The sequence below is a fragment of the Platalea leucorodia genome, assembly GCF_965183815.1.
Source record: "Platalea leucorodia genome assembly, chromosome: 3".
Taxonomy (NCBI): domain Eukaryota; kingdom Metazoa; phylum Chordata; class Aves; order Pelecaniformes; family Threskiornithidae; genus Platalea; species Platalea leucorodia.
Window position 1 is genome coordinate 113917954 of NC_138825.1, and position 22733 is coordinate 113940686.

The following is a 22733-nucleotide window of genomic DNA, read 5'->3' on the forward strand; positions in this document are numbered from 1 at the left end:
CTAGCAGAGTTTTTTTTAAGTAGGCAGCAGTTCTTTCTGGAACTGGATTTCTGGATTCATCGGGATTCCTCTTTCAACTGGGGGAGTGTACATATCTAATGCCTTCTTCAGCACACTTTGGTTTCTTTTTGCTAGAGTCAAATCAAGTCATTGCAGTGATCAAGGTATTAAATACTTGGAAACAAATTTATTTCATACATCAAGAAGCCAGTATTCCTTTTACTTTAATAGACTTGAACCAACTGAAAGCAACAGTAAATTCACATTTTTTTTCCCCCCAGTTTTCTAACTATTTTGATGTATGCAGTTGTCAATTTTCTCATAGTTAAAAATCCTCTTTCAGACTCTACCATGATCAAGTCACTGCTAATGTGAATTTATAAAAGATATGTGCTTATCCAGGCTCGGGCATGATCTGCTGGCATTTGGGGAAGTGTTTTCACTGTATAGATCCAGGCATCTGCAGGATGCATACAGCAGGAACAGTCTCCATAGCATTTCTGTATTGCCAGTTGGGAGAAACGGGTCCCTCTAGGAAGAAATTCAGAGACTATATGAGTCTCATAGAAACAGAGACATTCATGAGAGGTGCAAAGTTATCTAGCAGTTGGGTAGTTTTGGACTCCCATTGTTATCTGTCCCTTTCTCATGGTTCATGGTATAACCTTGCACACAAAAGCTATTGTTTATGGCAGGATTCAGAAGCATGTTTTCTGCTTACAATGTAGTAGCAAGAAAAAAAAAATGCCAACGTGCTGTAAGTGTGAGGAACTAATGAATGTTTTAAGTCTGATAATGCTTGAGTTAGGACTGCAAAGCTGTGATACCAAGTTTTGTTGGTGTATACAGGAATAATCCCTGGCTTCAGGGGTCCTTAAGCAGAGCAAAGTGCTGAGAGGAAGGTATCTGATAAATCAGGATAATGTAGTTTTAAGTTCTGGTATCTCATTACCTGTTATGGGTCTTAGAATTCAAACCAGGCCTGGGGAGCTGAAAGATATCAGATCTCAAAACTAATCCTGTTTTCTTGTCTTCATTCTATATCAGTAAGTAGTGCCTTCTGCTGCTGCTATTACAGTAAGTAAATTAAATACGTTTTTCCTTCCTGCCACTGATAAGCAGAGGCCTGGCGTGTGGACTGGAGGGTGCATTGACTCCCAGTCTTTGGTAGAAACTATAGAAAAAAGTATGTGCATACAACAGCGTACCTTCTCTATTAGCACATTAACAAGATATCTGGGGTGCAGAGGAGCTTTACAGTTTATTTGTGTTCATGTGTGCCACTTGTGCCTCTGAAAATCTTTAGCCAAGTTGCTTTCAGCCCAAAAGCTATGTATTCCATTTTTGTCACCTCTGTCAGTATTGCTTGCTTTGTTCAATCACTTACCTTCGGAGACCTTTGGCCACCAAGATGAATGGTGTGTTTATTCATTGCTCTGTCTCTGGTCCACAGGGAGGAGGTACTCAAAGATGCCAGCTTGCTTTTCTTCTGCTATCCTTCTATTGCTGTTCCCTGCCCCCCTCCTTGTTCATGGTGACACGGTCATTAGCTCTTCTACTATTTTTATTTAATTACAGATACAGAATTCTACATTCCTACTGTAACTGTTAATTAACAAATCTCTCTGACTATTTAACAGATTAAAAGCATCTATTTAAACTCCTACTGACTTCTCTTTTCCTCTTTCTTTCACTTTTGTTCTTAGAAGTGTGAAAAACCCCTCCCCTCCATATAAACCCGTATGGCTGGCTAAAATCGATGTCAAACTGATTAAGTTCACAGTCCTAGTTAGATCCCTAATTAATTGATGTTAGCATTCTTTAGTACCTCAGGTTTTTCATATCAAAATATTGCAACCTCAGAAGCTAAAGACTATTACATTAAAATAGTAATAGTGAGACATAAATTCTTACAAACATTGAGACTTTGGAAACAAGAAACAAACCCAAAACAACTTCTTTTTGTCCAGAATGAGTTTAACAGGAGCAGCAGCTGTGTTAGCTTCCCCTACTGCCTGCAGATGTGATTACACCTCAGTCAGAAGGACCATGCTTCAAGGAAATAAGATATTTTAAACTCTCTGATGAAAACTACAATTAAAGTGCAAAATATTAGAAACAGTGAGGTAAAACCACATTCACCTTAAAAATATGCTCAGGATAACAACTTCCTCCTGATTACACTTCACCCTGAATTTGAAAATAATCACATGGTTTTCCTGAAGCTCACTGGACTTTTGCAGAATTTTCTCTCATTATTTCACCACTGGAGATTTCAGTTACAATAACTAGTTTTCTGAGTCTGAACTTTGACATCTTTTATGTCAATGTACTTTCAATCAACCTTGAAGAGTTGGGGAGCTGTGTCACCACTACATACAATTGCAGAGCTACACAACATGACAAATTCTTCCATTTTCACTATGACTATAACACTACAAATTTTCTTTAGGAATGAAATACAGAGAAAATGTAATCTAGAGTCTTTGATAACTGATCCTCTAAAAGAAACACCTGAAGGGGAAAACTGATATCATTTTAAGGTTTTCTTACAAAAGAAATTATGGGTTCCATGTGGCACACTTAATTTTAGGTACTTTAAATTGCTTAAGTCAACACTTCTGGCTCAGGAAACTGCTGAGAAGACAGGCTAGAGGATTAAGTCCTAGCCCTCATAAACTTGAAAGGAAGATCTTCCTTCCTCCTAGCACTTCCAGACAGTAAGGCATATCTCACCTGCTTTAGATGGCTGCAACTGAGATAGTCGAGTAAAGTAGAGAGGAAGGCAAGTCATCAGACTGATATGAAAAAATTGTTTTAGAATAAAATTATTCACACTGTCACACAGTCATTTATCATTGACTACAAATATATCCTTGAATAATTTATTCATATGTAAATGCCTGCACTGTAGACATATCTATTTGGAAAGATGGATATGATCCAGGCTCTCAACTGGCCTTCAATATCTAAAATGGGACAATCATTTTCTACATAAAAGCAAAATAAGAAAAAGCCTCACTGAGCCCGGGAGGAAGACTGATCAGCTGGGTAGCAGAAGAGTTTAGTTCAAGATTCTGCTGCAGTTAATTTTTACTTGCTTATGTGAAATGTAATACCTATAGAAAAAGAGACTGAAAAAACCTTATTGCACAAAACTAATTTCTTGCGTGGTAGCTAATTAAGACCCTTATGAAGACTTGTGCAGGAGAAAGAAGTAAGTTTAAGTTCTTAGTTCAAATCAGGCATTGCAGGGGAAGGGCAAGATGTTTCACAAGCAAATCTCTAGTACCTTCATCCAGGACTAATGGATGCCCACTACACATTGTCACCTTCAAAAATCACAAGGTAACATTCCGAAGTGGTGCAGTGAGAGCTCTGAAGCAACACCTGAGCCAGAGCCAAGAGCTGGGCTTCTGCTCTGTGTAAGGTATCCACATTTATTTCTGCACTTGCACAGTGGCACACACTCACATGACCTGAGGAAGGGAAATGTTTTACTTAAACAAAGGTGCCATATCATAAGGTATCATTCCTAGGCTGCAGCGGGCTTTCCAGAGGGAAAAAAATCCCCCATAGGTCCTGCACCAGATCTACCAACTTAATGGAGATATCTCAGATAGCCTAGGTCAACTCAAATGTCATTAGACACTTTTTCCTGTGTTCTACCCTATGACCTGAGTTTAGGGAACTGAATCAAACCCTAATGGTGGCATCCATTAAAACACATAAGTATAGTTTTCCACATGTAGATGCCAACATACGTAGCAGGTGTTTAAGTCTCCATTATAGTCAATGCAGATCTAGTCAGTGGAGCCTAGGCAATGAATCAACTTAAAATGCTCAACTTAATGACTGGCCAGTTTAGGTGCTTTTGATCTTAGTGGTTAGCAGCCCAAATGAGGAAGCCTATTGAGTGACTGCAGTATAGAGAAAAGAGAGGACGTCAGAAGCTGATAGAAGGAGATGCTGCCTCAAAACTCATCTCTTCTGCCTCTAGAAAACAGCATTGAGCAAGAGTGATTTTAAAAGGTCCCTACTGTCAGGGGCTTAGATAAGCCAGGAAGCCTATGATGCAGTGGTGGAAGTGGGTTTTAGCAGCCTTCTCAGGTTGAAGAAAGAAAAGAGTTGGAGTAGTTCAGGTGCTGCTGTTATCTCTGTTATTTCCTTGGTCTGACCTCCAAAAGTTTTCCTCCTCTAAACAAATCTGAAGAATCTTTTTGTATGTGTGTGTGTGTCCTCTTTTAGCAATCTCTCTAAGTTACCCTCTCGAGAATAGATCGTCTCATTCCCAGTTATTCTCACATCACCTTGAAAAATACTGAAAGGAATCGTTTGTGTATCTTTTTTCATTTGTTTCTGATGAAAACAGTGTATATAATCACACAGTCTTTGTGTATGTCTGTATATCCCTCTGGCAACTTTTGAACCTGCTGTCTAATTTCAATCAATCAAGACTAGAGCTCCCATAGAGCATCCCCTAAAAACAGTAAACTGAGTAAAAGAGAAATCAGGATTGAAAATTCACAAGTTTGCTCCAAATAATTCTTCATCCTGTTTGTAAAATACAGTATTGAAAATCAAATATGGCATCTAGTCTTACTTCCAAAATTCTCTGTGAAAAATGCTTTTAGATACAGGCATAGATAGCAGCAAAGATTAGCATCATTTGATTTAAAGGTCAATCGACTAAGAGACATGAACCCATAGGAAATCAAGTTACATTCATTTATAATTGAATGTGATTGCAACTGAAGAGCATGTGATTGACATCATAATTTTAATGACCGCAAACATTAATGAAAATAAACTATCAGTTTATATAGGAAGTCAATATACAGGAGAGTTACAGTTTTAGGGAGTATTATTCATTGAATTCATTCAACAGTAGACATCCAATGTACCTTGCTGAGAATTAGTTCCAGTTTCTATTGATGTATTTACAGGCTTTTAAGGTGGACTTCTCCATTTCAGGAGAGATGATTTCCTTAATATTTTCAAAGGCAGAAGAATTTCACACTTCTCTGAATGCCACTTGACTGCAAGTAAAAATGTTAACAGCTTGTGAGAGTGCTAATTAGAGCATCATAAAATTTATTGGGCTTCTTTGACACTAACTTAACCGGAAGATGAAATTCAATCTGTTATGAAAAACTGAGAATTTTACTTCTACCTTCATGTCTGAGCAAGGGATCTTAAAATTCAGAATTCAGTTTTAGTTCTTATAATGCCACTTTTTATGTTACACATCTTTTCATCATATTGTATACTTCCAGGTTCCAGAGTCACTTATCACTGGCAGACCTGTTAGGTTTGTACTGGAAAAGATAAATTCCTGTCTGTATTTTCCTCATTTGGCTCTTCTCGACACAAGGTACATAAGCCTACAAACATGTACTCTCACTCAATTAATAAAATTAACACAAGACATCCATTGTGACAGACACAATTTGCTATTCATTTTTGAGCAGTTGCTTCATACATACATTTTCTGTTTTGGTGGTTGTCTCTACAGTGCCTTAAAGAGAGGGTTAAAGATACAACTTTTCTTTCTCAGTAAGAAAGGGTCGAAGCCTGAATCAAGGAAGTAGTTGTGCCTAAATTTTAGGTATCTAGTCAGAGCTGGTTAAGAGTATTTCCTATACTGTTGATGGAATTAGGTAAGATGCCATGAGGATCTCGGGGAAGAGATGCCATCTGCTTCATTTCTGTCACTGAAGTTTACAAACAGGATCTTCCTCTGAAGGCCTTCACAGGTATCCACCTCTTCTCATTTGCCTTTATATACATGTGTGGGGTCATATATGGTGTGGTCACATGCACACAGCATAGGCACTCCCACAGATACCACCTGTTCTCTCAGTGCCAAAAATTCACATGCAGGTTCGATTGCCTGTTAGATAAACTGGGACTCCACATCCCTGATGCAGACATGGCAGCAAGTGAATCTTTATGAAATGAAGTTGGTTGGCAAATAAAATTTTCATGTTAGATTTCAGAAACAGTTTTGCATATCAGTCTTCCTGTTTCGGCATCTATATGACATGGCTAAGGCACCCTAAGGTTCAGCTCATCACATCTCCCACTAGTTTTGCCATATTTGGGGGCTTGAAAATCTGGCTAACTTTTCTTTAAGTTAAGAATTCAGTTTAGGCCAATTTTTCTTAAATGGGACCCAAGATCTTCTAAAAACGTGACATCAATTGCTCATGTCAATTGCTTTGAAATCTGCATCTTAATATCTGGAAACTATTAAAAGTTTGTCTTGTTCTTATCGCCTACTTTCTCCAGGAAAAAGATTGGTGTTTAATTTCAGTCTACCTCACGTAATTTAAACTGTTTGATGAAACAGTGGTCCTTAGATAGATAAAAGCCCATCTTCCTTGTGTAGCCAACAGAGGCAAGTAAGTTCTTTAAAAATTATGTGTTATTTATTTGACTTTAAAAAATGGACAAAAGTAAAAAAACAGAGTTTTGAAAATTTTGAGTAACTTTTTTAAACTGAAAAACATTATTCTTTGCAGGTTTTTTTCATCTACATTGTCTGTCTCAGGGTGGGAATCGGAAGTATATTTGGAATATTTTGGTGGTTACCTCATGAATTATTCAGACTGTATTCAACTACGCAGGGAAATTCTCAAAAGCAATTAGGAGGACTTTCAGAAGAAATTTTAAACATTTCCATTAATTTATCTAACAAGCAAGTAATTTGTTTATTTTTAATACACATGCATTGGAAGTGACAATGACAACTGGGGATTGTTTTAAATGTCAAATTTCTTAATTAATTTTTGTATCAAATTAATCATTCATGTTTTAATACTCAGAAGGCATAGTACACGTGTAAAGGGGCTGTTTTCTCAATACACATGAGTACCAAGATATTTACAATTTCATTTTATGATGTAAATCACCATGTTAATCTATATAAGACAAAAATCTAACCTGCATTTTGTAAACATTTTTGTTACTTTTCCTTATACCAAAAAGCGTAAGTCCTTTTATGAAGAAACACTAAGAGTGTTATGAAAATGTCACACAAACTTTGTTTTAATGACCACGTCTACTTACACATCAGATTTAAAAACTGAGCACTTTTCTTACAATACTGATTTTACTTTAGATAGCATATGGATAATTTAGTCTACTTGAATACTTCTTAAAATGCTTCTACAAACACATCTGAAATAGAAACACAAAAAATATCCCTAAAAGCATTATCCATCACATTAAGATAAATAATTGGTTTTGCTTCCACAAGAATCAAGTGCCATTATCTCACCTGCACAGTAATACCAAGGAAAGCATTGTTTATGAAAATTGTGACTTGGGCCCTGAAAATGAAGAGATCTCTTTAGCAAACACCGGCGTCTTTTTTAATTGGCCGCTTAATTTTTTCATGTTCATATTTTCAAGCTTTCTGCAATAGACAGAAATGTTAAAATATGTCCTTATTTTAAGAAGACTTGAATATGAGGAAAAGATTTCAGGAGCTAGGACTTTAAGAACACCAAATATCCTGAATCTCGAACACACAGAAATTGCATAAATTGAGCCATACAAAATGCTTGAATCAGGAAGTCCTGGGAAGATAGCATTCAGGAGGGCTAACCAGAGCACATTTCATCAAAGCTCACTATGCAAGAGAAAGTGTGAAATCGGCCAGGTGTAAAGTGCTTCAAATACACAAAGCCAACAAAATGAATTCTCTCTAACTCCTTCGGCTACTACAGTTACTCTGTCTTCAGAAGAGGCCATGATAATAAAGTTATTCTCTATTTATTGATATGTTTAAAATTATTTTTTAATATGTATCAATACAATTGGACTTCTATGCTTATACATGCTGCAGTTATGCTTTATATATGTCATGATAAACTATAATAAATGATATATCTGTATATTTATACACAAACATAGAGCCCAAGGATATACATGAATTAGGAAACTGAAATAATTTCTAGAAGCTTTCCATGTTCTCAGTGGACTTGTGAGGGTTAAAATGCATGCACTATTTTATGAAAGAGTGAACGCTTAATGTAGAAAAAAACAGGAGCATTATTGCCTGCTATTTACACTAGAAAGATATTGTTCCAGGAGTCATGTGCAAATGAGCTTTTAGCACAAAGAGACTCGACTAGAAAAAGTGAAGTAGCATATATGGCTTTTTGCTGACAATTAATTTTTTTTCTGGTCTCATAAGCATTATTATCCCCTTATCCCTAGTTGTCAAAGGCAACAGAAACGCTCTTCAGCAGTGATAATAAACTGTCAGAACAAGAAGTGAATCACATCTGAATTTCTTGGTTTATAAACTCATGTACCAGTCGATAAAGAGGAAAGAGAATTTTTTATATTGCTGTGTTTTTTAAAGTTGTTTTAATCTTTTTTTTAGCAGAACAAATATTTCCTGCATCCTTGGAACAAGTTTTTCCCACACCATTGCAGACAGCTGATGTGGTCTTGGTCAACATAATGCTCATTTTCACTTAAAAATGTAGGCTCTTCTGTCTATGAAAAGCAGTTCCATTATAGAACCAATTATCTGCTTTCCTTCTTACATCAGTTCCTTGTGCTATATGGCTGTCGTCACAGAAATACATTTTATGACAAAGCACTTGTAATCTGGAAAACTGCGGTTTTCATTGGCATCTGTAATCTTTTTTTTAATGTTGCAAGTATGAAAGTTTCCCGCAGCAGTTCACATACTCCTCTACTCTAGCCATGTATATGGCCCTTGGAAAATACAGTTGCACTTACTTCCAGTAGTATAAAAGAGTTATGGCATCATTTGGCTTCACATGCATTAAAAGGAGGGAGAGCTTTTCTCCAAATTTCTGCAAGCGCTTCAAAAGAAATCCATTATTTATGTAGACACTAAAGCAGTAATGGTATTGTATTACCTTTGTGTGTACCTCTGAGCTCAAAAAGAGTGGTTTGGCATTCAAGTTATAATAAAAGCTCAAGGGTGTGGTACTAGACGAAACATGCCCAATAGAATAAGTAATAAGGAACAGGCTACAAGACCAAACAGTTTCCCTTTTTATGATAATAAAACAAGGTGCACACACACATGCACACACACAGAGGATGCCAGAGTAGTTAATTGTTCATCCCCAGTTCTGAAGTAGGTGCCAGCACATCTGTTTGATTTCTTATGATCTTATGTACAGTCGAAGGATGTCCCCACTTATGCTTGCAATCATGGGAAGCTGCAATAGGCTTTCACAAAATCCTAGGCATGTTATATCCTAAAAGGGGTTTTATGCAGCTCTGAAGGTTGCAGTTTTTTAGTGACCAGTAGTAAACATTTGTGTGTATGTTTGGAAGGCTTGGGGGTTATAGCTAGCACAGCACAAACATTCATGACCCTTGTCCTAAGGTTATTGAATATTTCATTATACAGATATATTAGGCCATTGGAAAATATAGATATAAGCATAGTGTTTTGGTAACTTCTAGTTATTAGAACCTATTAGTTACAAGAGTATCAGCAGAGCATAGGACAGAAAAACAATGGCATTACAGTGTAAACTCTATTCATTTCAGTTACCATACACGATGCTTAGTATCAAGGAATGTTAATTATATCTTCTTGCATTTCCTTATTTCTATGATGTGTTCTTTTCAGAATCTACTTTTCTGCCTTCTTTAAATAATTTTAAAAAAATATTAATAAACCAGTTCAGCTTTTTTTTTTTTTTTTCAAAATCACACTCTATTAATTAAAAAAAAAAAAAAAAAGTTCTTATTTTCTGACTCCTGCTTTCTCCCTTATGTCTTTATGGATCTCTGGATAAATCTTTGGCAATTTAATATCTGTTTTCAAAACTTTGTGTGAATATTTTGCTTCAAAAGGATTCCATGTATAAACAGGTAGTTACAATGCCAACAATAAATTGTAAGTAATTAATGTCTGATGCCTCTTCCAATTACAGAGTCTTTGGGGAGGATATATATATGTAATTTAAATTCTCTCACTTTAATATTTATCATCTGATTCTGAAATGGGAATGCCATGAATATGTAAGGTTTTGAGTTGCTTTTGTTTAAATAAATCTATTCAAGAGGAGAGCCATCCTAATGAGTAATATAATGATTCGTGCAGGTACCTCAGCTCCCTAGCAGAAGAACAGCAAAGGAGCCAGAACAGCCAGGACAATTGTGTTGTAATAGATTTCAGCACTCAAATTCTAGTACCTTATCAAGCTATAAAAAAAATTGCTTTAAAATCCCTGAGGTGCAGGACCACTTGCTTGTGCGCACATATCAGCCAGAATAAGACCCTTCCAGCTTTTCACGCACTTCAGGAGTGAACTCCATCAAATAACGTGGCTTTTCCCAGTTGCTGATCCTTGACATTTCAGTGATGGGTCATCAGTTCATCAGTTTGCTTAACTGCAGTTAGTTTTGAATGCTTTGAAAACAGAGTTTAGTTTTTATTGCCATTTGCAGCTGGGCTAGTTTTCTCAAATGTTGATTTTTAACTCATCTAAATAGATGAATGTCTGGCTTCAAGGTAAGTGATACTTGATTCATAGTTCTGTATAATGTCATCCCCTTGAAAGGAACTGCGGGAAATGGGAGCATCAAGGATAATTGCTTTGCAATGGGCTTCAGCTCTCAGCTCCAGTCTTTTTCAAGATTCAAAAGTAAAGATTAAGCCCCAAGGGTATAAGAAAGTAAAGCCACCACCTACCAGTCACATAGCAGATGCCCTCTTCTCTTCCTTCCCTTTCTCACACTTCAAGAGTAACCTCTAACATACATGTGAGCTGTGTACTGTGAGCATTTGGATCAAAAGCTACCCCTGTGTAGAGTCAGTGATAGATCAAGACTTAATTCGTTACAGGAGTTCTTTGATAAAGCCGATGGAAGAATATAACTGTAAAGCTCGAAATAGGGCTGTTTTTTAATTGCTTTAGCAGTGTTCCAGAAGGCTGATTTTGGTCAAGTTATTAATTTAATTAAGTACCATATAGAAACTATAATTAATTAATAATCTCATAGTGCATTTTCCTTCAAACTCAGCCTACTGGTAGGAGGTAGACAGCACTGCCATTGGCAAGTAGAACTGCTCACTTTTTGTGCATAATACGGTAGGACTGCTGTTCTCTCCCTTGCATCTTATTTGCATGATGAGCCTTTAGGAGAAAAGATCCTGCTATGATTAACTAGCTAGCTCCAGTGCTAAAAGCAGCAGAGACTGCAGTTTGCACTGCTTTAACTTATCAAGGGTAGATCATCTCTGTTACACTTATATCTGAGGGTAAAGTTACATTAGAAAAACATGCTGTAAAACTCATCACTGATAGGGACATGTAATATTGATAATCTGTTAAACTGGCAGTAATCTTAGACTTGTATTGACAGTGCCAAATGTTAAGCTTTTGTCTGTGACGCTCTTCCCCACCCTGACCCACAAGAAGAAAGGAATGAGGAAAAAATTGTAAGCAATATTTTATATGGACATTACATTTCCTCGTTGCCCTAACAGTTCATCTTCCACTCTATCTATACATCAAAATGGCAGCCAAATTTACCTGTGAATAATAATAATAATTTAAAAAATAACCAATTTGCTTTAAAAGCATATTCTAGAATTTCTTGGGGGAAAAAAATAATTAAATATAGTTACCATATATATATATATACTTGGTTACCAAAGTGAAGCATTTATATATATTTTTGGCAGAAGCCTTTGATTCATTCAGAGTAAATTTTCACAGGCAGAAAAAGAATTCCAGTAAAATAAAAAAATGCATGTTCAGATTTAATGTATTCATAACTAACAAGGAAATACATGCAAATCTGCATCTAAGTATTAAAATTAAAACCACAAAAGAATATTTGCACACAACTCACTGACTGGCATTCAGGCTGCATGATTTAACAGAAATGCTGTAGTAGGATTATTGCATAGAGGTTTTCCAGTCTAAAAGCCTAAGTACAAAACAAATGACTTGCATGCTGTGCTTACATTCAGGTAATAGAGAGAAATGGTTGCTCGCTCAGGGGTTCCCACTCTGACTGATTGCAGAGCTAGCTGGTGATCATGACTCTCCTCCACTTGTGCAGCATCTGGTTTGTTCTTTTTCCCTACTGACATGATTTTACTGACATGTTCAAATAAACATTGTTTGCTCTTTGCCCACTCACTATTAAGAAGCCCAACCCTATTTTTGCCTCCTGGAGAAGCACACTTCCTTGTGCCAGCCACAAAACCTCCTGGGTTACTACTGGTGTAAGGGATGGCATCATATGGGCTGAGGAGACCTCAAAATATCACCTCCCTTCACACCTGCTTAAAGCCTGAGCAAGATAAAGGGTTAAATAAATCTTTAATAAGAATATGTTATCAGAACTTCTTGAGATGTGCATCAAGACATCATACCACACATCAAACAATTAACATTGATGTTTTCAAGTGCTGGTATGCAAAATCCGGAAACAATGTCATTCCTACCAGCCCTCATGGTCAATGAGGAGAGTCTAAGGACTGCATACTGAGTCCACAAGTGATAGCACCTCACACATTTCTTCAGTGCTCTGTGAATGATATTTCCTCCTGAATATTAATATTCTGTTAATTAATGCTCTATTTTCTGATATGTCCATATAGAAAGTTGATGGCTTTCAATGTTATTGAAAATGGTACATGAAAAGGGTTAAAGAATTGGTAGAGTGTCTTTTCATCTTCACTCAGGGAATATTGATGATGTTTCATCAAATCAGATTGTTATGCGAGAACCACAGTCGGCAGAAACCACGCTATAAAAATGACTAAGTCTTTAAACACTTCACTTCTGACAACTGTCTTGCGATTTGGCATTGAATCCTAAAAATTCCCTCCCCATAGTAAAGGCCACTGTAATTTTCTAACAGGTGCAACATCTATGAAATTGAATGTTTTGGGTACAACAGTGCACTGGCAGATTTTGGCCTTGGTGGATAATTTTGTATCTCTGGATACTCTGCAATTTTGTACTCTCAGAAATTAGGCTGTTAAGCTTTGACCAGCCAGCCAGTTGTACTGGGCTGTTGAACTGTACATCTTGAAAAGGGAAACTACAAGATCATACTGAACTATGGAGCAGCAGGCCAACAGAACCACCCTAGTGGGGGAAAGGAAGCAATATTAATTTTGGAAATTACTCTATTTCTACAACAAAACTAATCTCAAGAGAGCTGCCAGAACAATCAAAACTATGTTCATGCTGTCAAGGTGTCAGGATGGATTTAAGTAATCCTGAACTCCTCTGCAGCAGTTCACACAAAGTGGTACAAAGACAGAATTCAGAGCATAGCTGCACAATAATAAATGTCATGGAAAATACACAGAGCTGAAGTGGAGGGAGAAGGGGGGGAAAAGAGGGAGAGAACCAGAGAGGTTGTTATGAGAGAAACATGTCTAGGGAAGACACAATAGCTTTCTGCAAACAATTGTACTAATATGAAGAGGGCAGGACTCAATTATTCATATTGACTGCAGTAAGAAATAAAGGACAAACACAACATAGAAATATTTGGCTGTAAGTAAAATAAAGGGAAAATTATTTAAAAAAAAATGAAGCACTAAAATTAGCACTAAAAAAAGATTACAATGATAACTAAAAATATTCTAAGGGTTTTTTTTCTTATCATGGAAAGAGTAAAAACGGTTAAAACCAGTCCTGCCATTAGACAAAGAGACTTGATGGCCATTACAGTAATTTCTTTCTGACCTAATGGATTGCATGGTAAATTCAGGGTGCAGCTAAAAAAAAAAGGTATTTGCAATATCATAGAATTCAGGGACCTATGACAAAGTGAAAAAAAGGTCAGTTGATTTGAATCATTCTGTGCTGGCCATGTGCCCTTTTAAAATGTTACAATATCTAGATTATGTACTTAGAATAGGCAGCTAGATTATGGTCTACATCATTCTTCGCTTTCTTTGAGGTAAGTAAATCACCATCATTATGAGAACGATTCTATGATTCTATCATTCTATCATTCTATGAATGTAAGAAGAATAGTCACGCTGGCTCCGAGGAAAGATTCATCTCATAACAGGCAGTGGTAGAGGCACTGAGAAAGGATGCCTAATCTGCAGTTTCAGTAATATTCAGCACAAAGCCTTCTTGAGGTTGTGGTTGTATTTGCACCTTTCTGTTTTAATAGTCCATGTAGTCAGAATATTTTTTTAATACTGTCTCTTTTAGAAACTCCCAACCGTCGTAAACTCTCTTTTCTTATGAGAATTCTCTTGTCAGGACTGATCTACAGAACCTGAGTCTGAGGTCCATTTTGTTTTGTTGTTTGTTTTTTTTTTTTTAAATCCATTGCCGTTATTCTGCTGCTGTTTCTTTTCTTTAGTAGCGTAAATGCTATCATTTCATGATCACTTTCACATAAACTGCCTTCCCCAGTTTCCAATTTTCAATCAGTCATTGGGACTTAGTCAAAATCAAATTAGAATCAAATCTAAAATAACTGACCTTCATTACCAATACTTGGTATTTTCTTTATTACTTCTGCACTTTACAAGAACTTTGGAAGTGTCCCTTTTAAAAAAATATGATCTGATGTAATGTTTCTCCAACAGGCAATCAAGTAATGAAAGTTTATTGTTATTACCAATCCCACCTTCTGATATTTATTCTGTGTTCAAAGGAAAACATCATCTACCTACTAATGCAAAGATCTAGGGTAGGCTTCTCCCACAACATCCCTCAGTTCCCTTCCTTTTGTATTTCACTCAGCAAATCTCACTGTGCTTCCTCTCTCATATCTCTGGAGTGGTCTATATACAATGCTTTCTTCTTGACATCTTTCCTGATCAGGCTCTATACTAATATTCCAGTCTTGACCTTATCTCACTAAATCTAAGTGATGCCTGAGGGCTGTTTTGTTTGTTTACTGTTTGTATATACTAACATTAAGATTTCTCTTTGTTTGCTTCTTATAAAAATGCATAGATAACTAAGATTTCAACAAGACATGTTGCTAGGTCCTCTTGTATCTCTTTGATAACCTTAGAGCCATTTCTGTTCTTTTTCTCAGTGAGATTTCAATCTATGGGCCAAACCATTTCTCTTTTTTTTTTTTTTCTTTTTATTCTTTTCCTTTTCCTTTTTCTTCTTCTTTTTCTTCTTCTTTTTCTCTTTTTCTTTTTCTTTTTCTTTTTCTTTTTCTTTTTCTTTTTCTTTTTCTTTTTCTTTTTCTTTTTCTTTTTCTTTTTCTTTTTCTTTTTCTTTTTTTCTTCTTCTTTTTCTTCTCCTTTTCCTTTTCCTTTTCCCTTCTTTTAAAAACATGACTTTTTTAACACACTGTGTACCCCTACCCATACTTGAAACTGATTCATAAGTCAACGACCTTCCCTTATCTAAGCAGATAAATCACCATGTTTCCTGGCAGTCATCTTTCATGGAATATCATGCAGTGCAATATAAGAAAGAATTATCAAGGAAATATCAGGGAAAACTGACTTTGGAGGAACCTTAATAATTGCTCTTCATAAGGGAAAGTAGAGTCACTCAAAAAGTTAGTTTTATTGTTGCATATATGATGACAACCTCACGTCTTAAAAGCTCATTTGCTAAAAGTGACAAAAAAGTGAAACTTTCCTTTTAGTTCTTCAGGTTTTCTTAGCTGACCTTCAAAAAGTTCTGCTCAGGAACTGTATTAAGGTTTTTACGCGAATAACAATTTGGAAAGGACCCCCAGTTCATAAAAAAATGTAATAAATAAATGAATATGTTTAAAGCTGCTCTGTGCTTCTGCTGGTCATTTCAATAAACAGCAGTATTTGTCTTGGGAACCGTGAAAGCCTGTACTAAACGTTACATAAAACAGTCTACCAGACAGTTATAAATAAGCTAAATAGCTATGAGCTGCTGAAATTTGGTGGAACTGTGAAAAATTCATTCAGTTTCTAGACTTATCTTTGCACTTCATATGGAATAGCCTACACAAAAAATGAACACTAGAAAACAGAGGAACCAATAAAACTACAATGTTCCCAGTGTTAATGTAAGAGAGCAAGAAGTAAAGTTCTCCCATAAGGAGAGGAATTTTGAAACTAGGAGAAGTAACTTCTGTCAGATTGTGAAATGGCTGCCACCATCCTAAAGAGGACAGAGAGGTAATGTGTAATTGTGCCATTACACAAAAAAAAGGTACAAAAAATGTATAACAAACTCCCAGGAAGACCCAGAGCATAGCTGTAACATTCTGCACAGTCTACGTATGTATCACATAATCCAAAAACTATAGATTATGAAACATTTTATTCCCCAATTTGGCAAATTACCTAGCCTCTACTAGCGCTCAATGTAGCATCATTACAGCAACAATGATGGCAGTTGTACAAATGTATCTGTCCAGATCTTCCTCTTTTATTTGTTATATCCCTAGAAAGTTAATGCTCAGCAGGGTCAAGGAATACACAGACTCTGTACCAAAAAGTCAAAACTGTAAATAGGCAGCCTGTTTTAAACATAAAAGCAGAGCTTGATTTCCAAAAGTCCCTTACAACTTTAATTCCATATAAAGATGATGGGTGACTGAATTCTTAATAAATCAGAAAAATCCAACTCATTTTCATCTCAAGATTAAGACTTATTTAGTGACAACAATATATTTAGACTCACTTTTTCCCACATTTTCAAAAGAGTGTGGGAGAGTTTTTTCGAGTCATAATATTAATGAATCAGTTTTGGTCAGGTGTTCAAAAAATTAGACATGAAAACCACATTTTTGCAACCAGTACAAAAGATATTCATTTAAGCAAAATATTTCAAAACCAGACCCGTTATCATCTTCTAAATCTAATAGGGTGAAACCTTCAGAGAGCCAGAAATTTTATGACATACAGAAATTATTTTAACTTTTCAGGCAGTTCTTTTTGGTATTATTTTTGACATGATAGAGAACAGAGGGAATATGAGATCAGATACTTTTTTTAGATAAAGAGTTGGGATAGAAGTCATGCAACACACACACAGAGTAGACAAAAATAAATGCTACTATTAAATCTCTTACTTAAGGGAGTCATTCTCTCCTTTTACACCAGATGTGTGCAAAGAATACACTGCTCAGCTACTTACTCTAATTAATACTACCTCCATGATTCTGACAGCATTTAGTCATCTAGCAGTCATGCAAAGAAAGAAAGAAGGAAAAAAGTAAACTCTATCTCCTGGAAAAAGCTAGACAGCTATGGGCATTCTGCAACTATGATATAGAATCATAGAATGTTCTGAATTGGAAGGGACCCACAAGGATCATTGAGTCCAACTCCTGTCCCTGCATAGGAAAACCCCAAAATTCACACCATATGTCTGAGGGCATTGTCCAAATGCTTCTTCAATATTGTCAGGCTTAGCGCCATGACTACCTCCAGGGGGAGCCTGTTCCAGTGCTCCACCGCCCTCTGGGGGAAGAAGCTTTTCCTAATATCCAGCCTAAACCTCCCCTGGCATATCTTCCTGCCGTTCCCTCGGGTTCTATCATTGGTCACTGGGGAGAAGAGATCAGCACCTGCCTCTCCTCTTCCACCTGTGAAGAATCTGTAGACTGCGATGAGGTGTCCCCTCAGTCTCCTCTTCTCCAGGTTGAACAGACCAGGTGACTTCAGCCGCTCCTCATACAGCTTCCCCTCTAAAACCTTCACCATCTTTGTGGTTCTCCTCTGGACACTCTCTAGTAGCTTTGTATCCTTTTTATACTGTGGTGCCCAAAACTGCACACAGTACTGCAGAAATTGTTATTTAGAAGTGCTCCAGACCCACTAGTTCACAGTACATGTTAGGGAGCTGGGCCTAAGGTGCCAGCTGGGCTCTGAGACTCCATGAAAACAAAAAAGAAAGAGAACAACAAAGGTGGTCTTTTTGCCTCTGTCTGGCCATGATTATGCCTAAAAAATCCCCCCCCAGTATTTCTGCCCAAAGGATAACTCCACTAAAGAAGTGCAAAAGCCCACTGTGTCTTCTAGATCAGCCTATAAACTGCAACAAGGGCAGTCTGTTCAGGTGTTCATGCAAAGGTCCTGGAGAGAACAAGTCCTGTTATTGCCAGATCCTTTGAATAACGAGTGCCAAGCCAAAGGGATGCAACATGTAAATTGCTCTGACAACAAAGAGTGTTTCTCAGCAGTGTGTCCCTTTCCATCCTGTAGTCATGTCTACGAAAGGCAATGAAAAGTACAAGATGAATTGGAGGCTCCAGCTTTCTTTGTGCATTTCAGCAGTTGAGGAATTGTTAATTCTAGGGCAATCCTGACTGGGGAGCTGAAATGGTAGCTTCAGCAGACCTGGGAATATGAGCCAGTTGCTGATGAAAAAAAAAAAAAAAAAAAAAACAAACCACCAAGCAAAGAGGAAAGGGATTTGGGGAGATCCAGGAAAGCTCAAGACAGATTAGCAGTCTGTGGAGCTAGTAGTCCCTCACAGATTTACCTGCTTCTCTGTCTTTTGGGCCCCATGCCTCTTATTATCAGACATCTACCAGTTCAGTACCATGTTCCAAGCACCAGGGATGCAAGTGCATTTTGCAGTGCTGCTTTCTCTACAAAACGATTCTTCACACACAGACTGCAATTCTGGTAGTGACGTGTTTATTTTCAAAACATTCCTCTGCATGACACCATCTTCAAAATGTCAAGGCTATACTAGAGAAACTGCTACATAGAGGCTTTCTGAACAGGCCTGTAACACACAGCCTTCAGGTTCAGCTGTCTGTGATTGAAGATTTGGGTTTGTGAATCACAGCTGTGTGATATTGGCTTGATTTTACAAAGAGATCAGTTGCTTGAGCTGTAAGACAGTATGTAAGGTAAAGCTATGCAAGATAAGAAAAGTAAAAGCATAGAAAGAATGTTGAGATATTGATGACTATCAACTTAAGGATTCAAAATATTTTCATGAAAAGATATAAAACATTAGGGCAGAAAAGAATAGTGAATCAGAAAAAAACAAGTTCAAGGAGGAGATTGTCCCAAGGAATAATGGAGGTTGACTCTAACTGGCTGATATCTGCCAGCTAACAGGGACTCATCAGGCAGCTCAGTGGGAGCGGAGAACATATTAATGCTTAGGTTAGTAAGACAACAATCCTTGCCATCTATTATTAACAGAAAAAACTTGCCATGCCCTAGCAAGTTACATGAATCCTGCTTGTAGAGTCTTTTTGTACATGGTGAAAGACACACAAACAAAAGTGGTTGGATAGAGGGAAGATTACAGACCTGCGCATGAATAAATAAACTAGTAGGCAGAGGACACTGTTTCAGCAAGACTGTTCTTCTCTGCCTGGCCTGGAGAACCAGCAAAGAGGGCTGAGAGGGCTGCTAGCTGCATTCAGTAGTAATTACAGTGAGGACAGAGAAATGTATTCTTAACAGGAAGTCAGGGCCAAGGCAGCATTTCTTCCTGCTTGCTGCAGGGAGGTTCACTGCAGGATGCTCTCCAGGCCCCACCCAGTATCCCAAAGCTCTCCCTGTAACTTGTTGCTGTGGTACACACCCACTGTCAATTGAGTTCTGATGTGGACTCCACAAGGAGGGACTATTCAGTGCACAGCCAAGAAATGGCTAATTATTTGTGTAGGCTATGTATAGCATTATTGCCAGCCCCAAAACAATATTGTTGACTCAGCTATCCTCTGCCATGATGAAAGCAGGGCTCAGAAGGCACCTCTCATGGTTTAGCATTGTAAATGCTGAATACCTCCACACATGCTTGCATGGGCCATGCGGTTGTGCTAAGATTGGCATCATCCCAGTCTCAAATATGAGACTACTTGTTAGCTGCATTTACATCACCTGTGAAACCCAATCTTAGTTTTGCCAGCAGTGTTTGAACAGAAATGTGTGGTAGGAGATACTGCCAATGAAAGTCACTGAGTTAGGAGCTCATAAAGTTTTATAATTATGCTGCATTGCTGGACTGCTTCTTGTGTGGCTAACAAGGATTTATCTGCAGTGGGGAAGCTTTCCCTCTTGGCAGCTGTGGTCAGTTTAGCAAATAAGAGGGAGAAAGTCCTACTTGGACTGCAGAGTTCACAGAGGACAAATATAAACTAAACTAAAACAGGATAAAGGTGTCCACTAGGTGTTGCTTATTTATTTAACAGAATTGACTTTATATTTGCAAACAGGGCCTCTGTCAAATCATTTCATAAGCTCTGAATAACAGATTTGCATGCAGTGAGTTAATTTATAAACTTCTGTGCTGCAACTGCTTTCTTATAATTTTTGCACAGCATTTAGCCAAATAAGATCCTAATTTCTGCTATGGTTTTTGACGTTTTCTTGAATTACAAATCATTACTATTAATGTTATACAGTATATACTTACTTGTATAAAAGTAAAGCCTAGAAGGGTTCCAAGGAAGAATATCTTATACAGTCTTTGTATGTGTGTCTATGTACGCAAAATAATACAATCTCTCAACAAAGCACATGAGCATGCAACTTGTGGAAGTGTTGATCAAGTTATCTTTAGTTCAAACAAGGGCATGAAGTGGGATAGTTGGTTATTGAATGCTCATATTCAAGTTTTGCCCTGTTTTGATTTTTTTTAAATATAATTATTTTCAGTAACATTCTTGCTCAAAATTAAGGTAAGTGTAACAGATGGAGTGTGAATAAAAAGCTGAAAAACTTTCAGTTGTTAAAATGTACCCAGAAACCTTTCGCTTTCAAACCATTCATCTCTCTGTTGCTGGAGGTGATGTTTTTGAGGCAGTGGGGCAGTGATGAATGATGCACAATGATAACTGAAGAAACTATTGAATCAGGGGCAGGGAATTAAAGACACACTGTAATGACAGTCCTGCAACAAATGTCTGTCCAAGCCAATAAGCCTGGGGCTTGTTCTGATTACAGACTGAGAAGCACTAAGATTATGGGGACCGTATGCTTTCAGACACTTATTTGCTATCATTTACAAACCTGGGGGATCATTATAGTCATCAGCCTCAACTTTTCAGTTGATCTTGGAGGGTTTTTCATTTTCTCAATGTAATTCTACCTTTTTTCCTCTTCTGTTCAGATCTGATAATATGCTTTTCACTTGCATACAGCTATCAGAGGCCTCCAGGCACATCTGAATCTTTAGGACAAGCAAGGGGTCACATTGGAGGACTGCCGGCTTTGCAGGCATTATGTTTGGTATTCACATTTGGGAGCTTGCAGAGCTGAGGGTTGTCAGTACAGACCAGAGGCTGGCACAGCGTTCCTGCTAGGCATGCCTGAGCATATTGTTACCCATTTCCTTTGCATTCTCCTCTGTGGCCAGGTTCACCCATGTGATGCGTCATGTCTTAAAACAGAAAGCAAAAAGCAAAAGACATCAAACTTTAGACACATAGATTTTAGTTACTAGATTTGAAGCCAGTCACCCTGAGCTCTCTTTATAGTGATTATGGAGGTACCTCTCCAGAAGACAATTCATCTCATGTATCTGAAGCATCTAACTGAGTTATCTGGCTTCAACATTATGAAGTTTAGCATAAAAAGTGACAGTCAGAGACACTTCCAATGATGGTACCACTGCCTGTTTTGAATATAATAGCCCAGTGTCCCCTTTCCTCAAACTCCAGAGTCTTGACTCCAGAAGCAAAATATCTAAGTAATCTTCTCCAATTTGAATCATTTGTGAATCCTTCAGTTAAAGGATTTGCAGCTCCTACTTTATGGATCTAAAGTAATCAAAGGTGAGGAAGAGAGTGACCTACACCTTGTGTGCTAAAGCTGGGCTATTATGTGTCTGGAAGCATCAGAAGATGCAGGTGGAGAAAACACAAATTGCAGCATGGCTGTTGCTTCAGTGTTAGGCATGCAACCCTAATCTAACACTTAGGATAGCTGAACTCTAGAAAGCACTGCCATCACCATCTTTCTACTTGGTGACGGTGTCTGAGACAAAATGAAGACAAGCACAATGACAAAATGCAAAGTCCAGGGGTTCCAGCCACAGAAGTTAGGACCAGCTCTGAAGCTGGAGGTACCGAAGATCTCCCCTGCTGCACTCAGTTGCAGTTGAATTCTGGGTATAGACATTTTCTGCAGGAAAACTTTTTTCCCCGAGATGACTGCATAGGGACTGGTCTAGTTGGCTTGTAGGTGGTCCTGTGACTGTGTAAACAAATGCAAATCCAGCTGAAAGACCTTGAATTTAATAAGTCAGATAGATAGCAGAGGATGTGAGAGAGACTCATTTTCCTGGTTTTTCTTATTGACTGAGGCACGCAAGCATTTAGCATCCTGTCTATTTAAAATACCAACACATGAATGAAACTTTCTTCTACACAACATACAGGAGCTAGGTGCCAAAGTCTTTCACTCCCAGCACTGACAACCTATGTTGCAGCGCTGCAGTGCTAAATAACATAATGCTTAAGGTTTTTTTGAGAGCTAGTCTTGTAAAAATGCTCTTATTCAAGTACAAAGTTTAGGAACTTAGCAAGTGATGGAATCTACAAAACCATATTAAATCTGAAACCTGAATCATCTGTCTGGCCAAAACTGCATGTATAGGACATGATTCTTGATGAATGAGTTCTAAAACAGTGTCCATCATTGAAGATGCTAAAGTGAATTACAATCAATTCAGTTACCTCCACGTCTCACCATGTTGCAGCAAAAGGAGCTAAGCAACCTTTCACAAGCTCATTTTACAGAAACATAAACTAGTTCATAGTGAAGTGACTCCTCAAGTTGTCAGGACAAATCAGCCGATGGGTCAGGG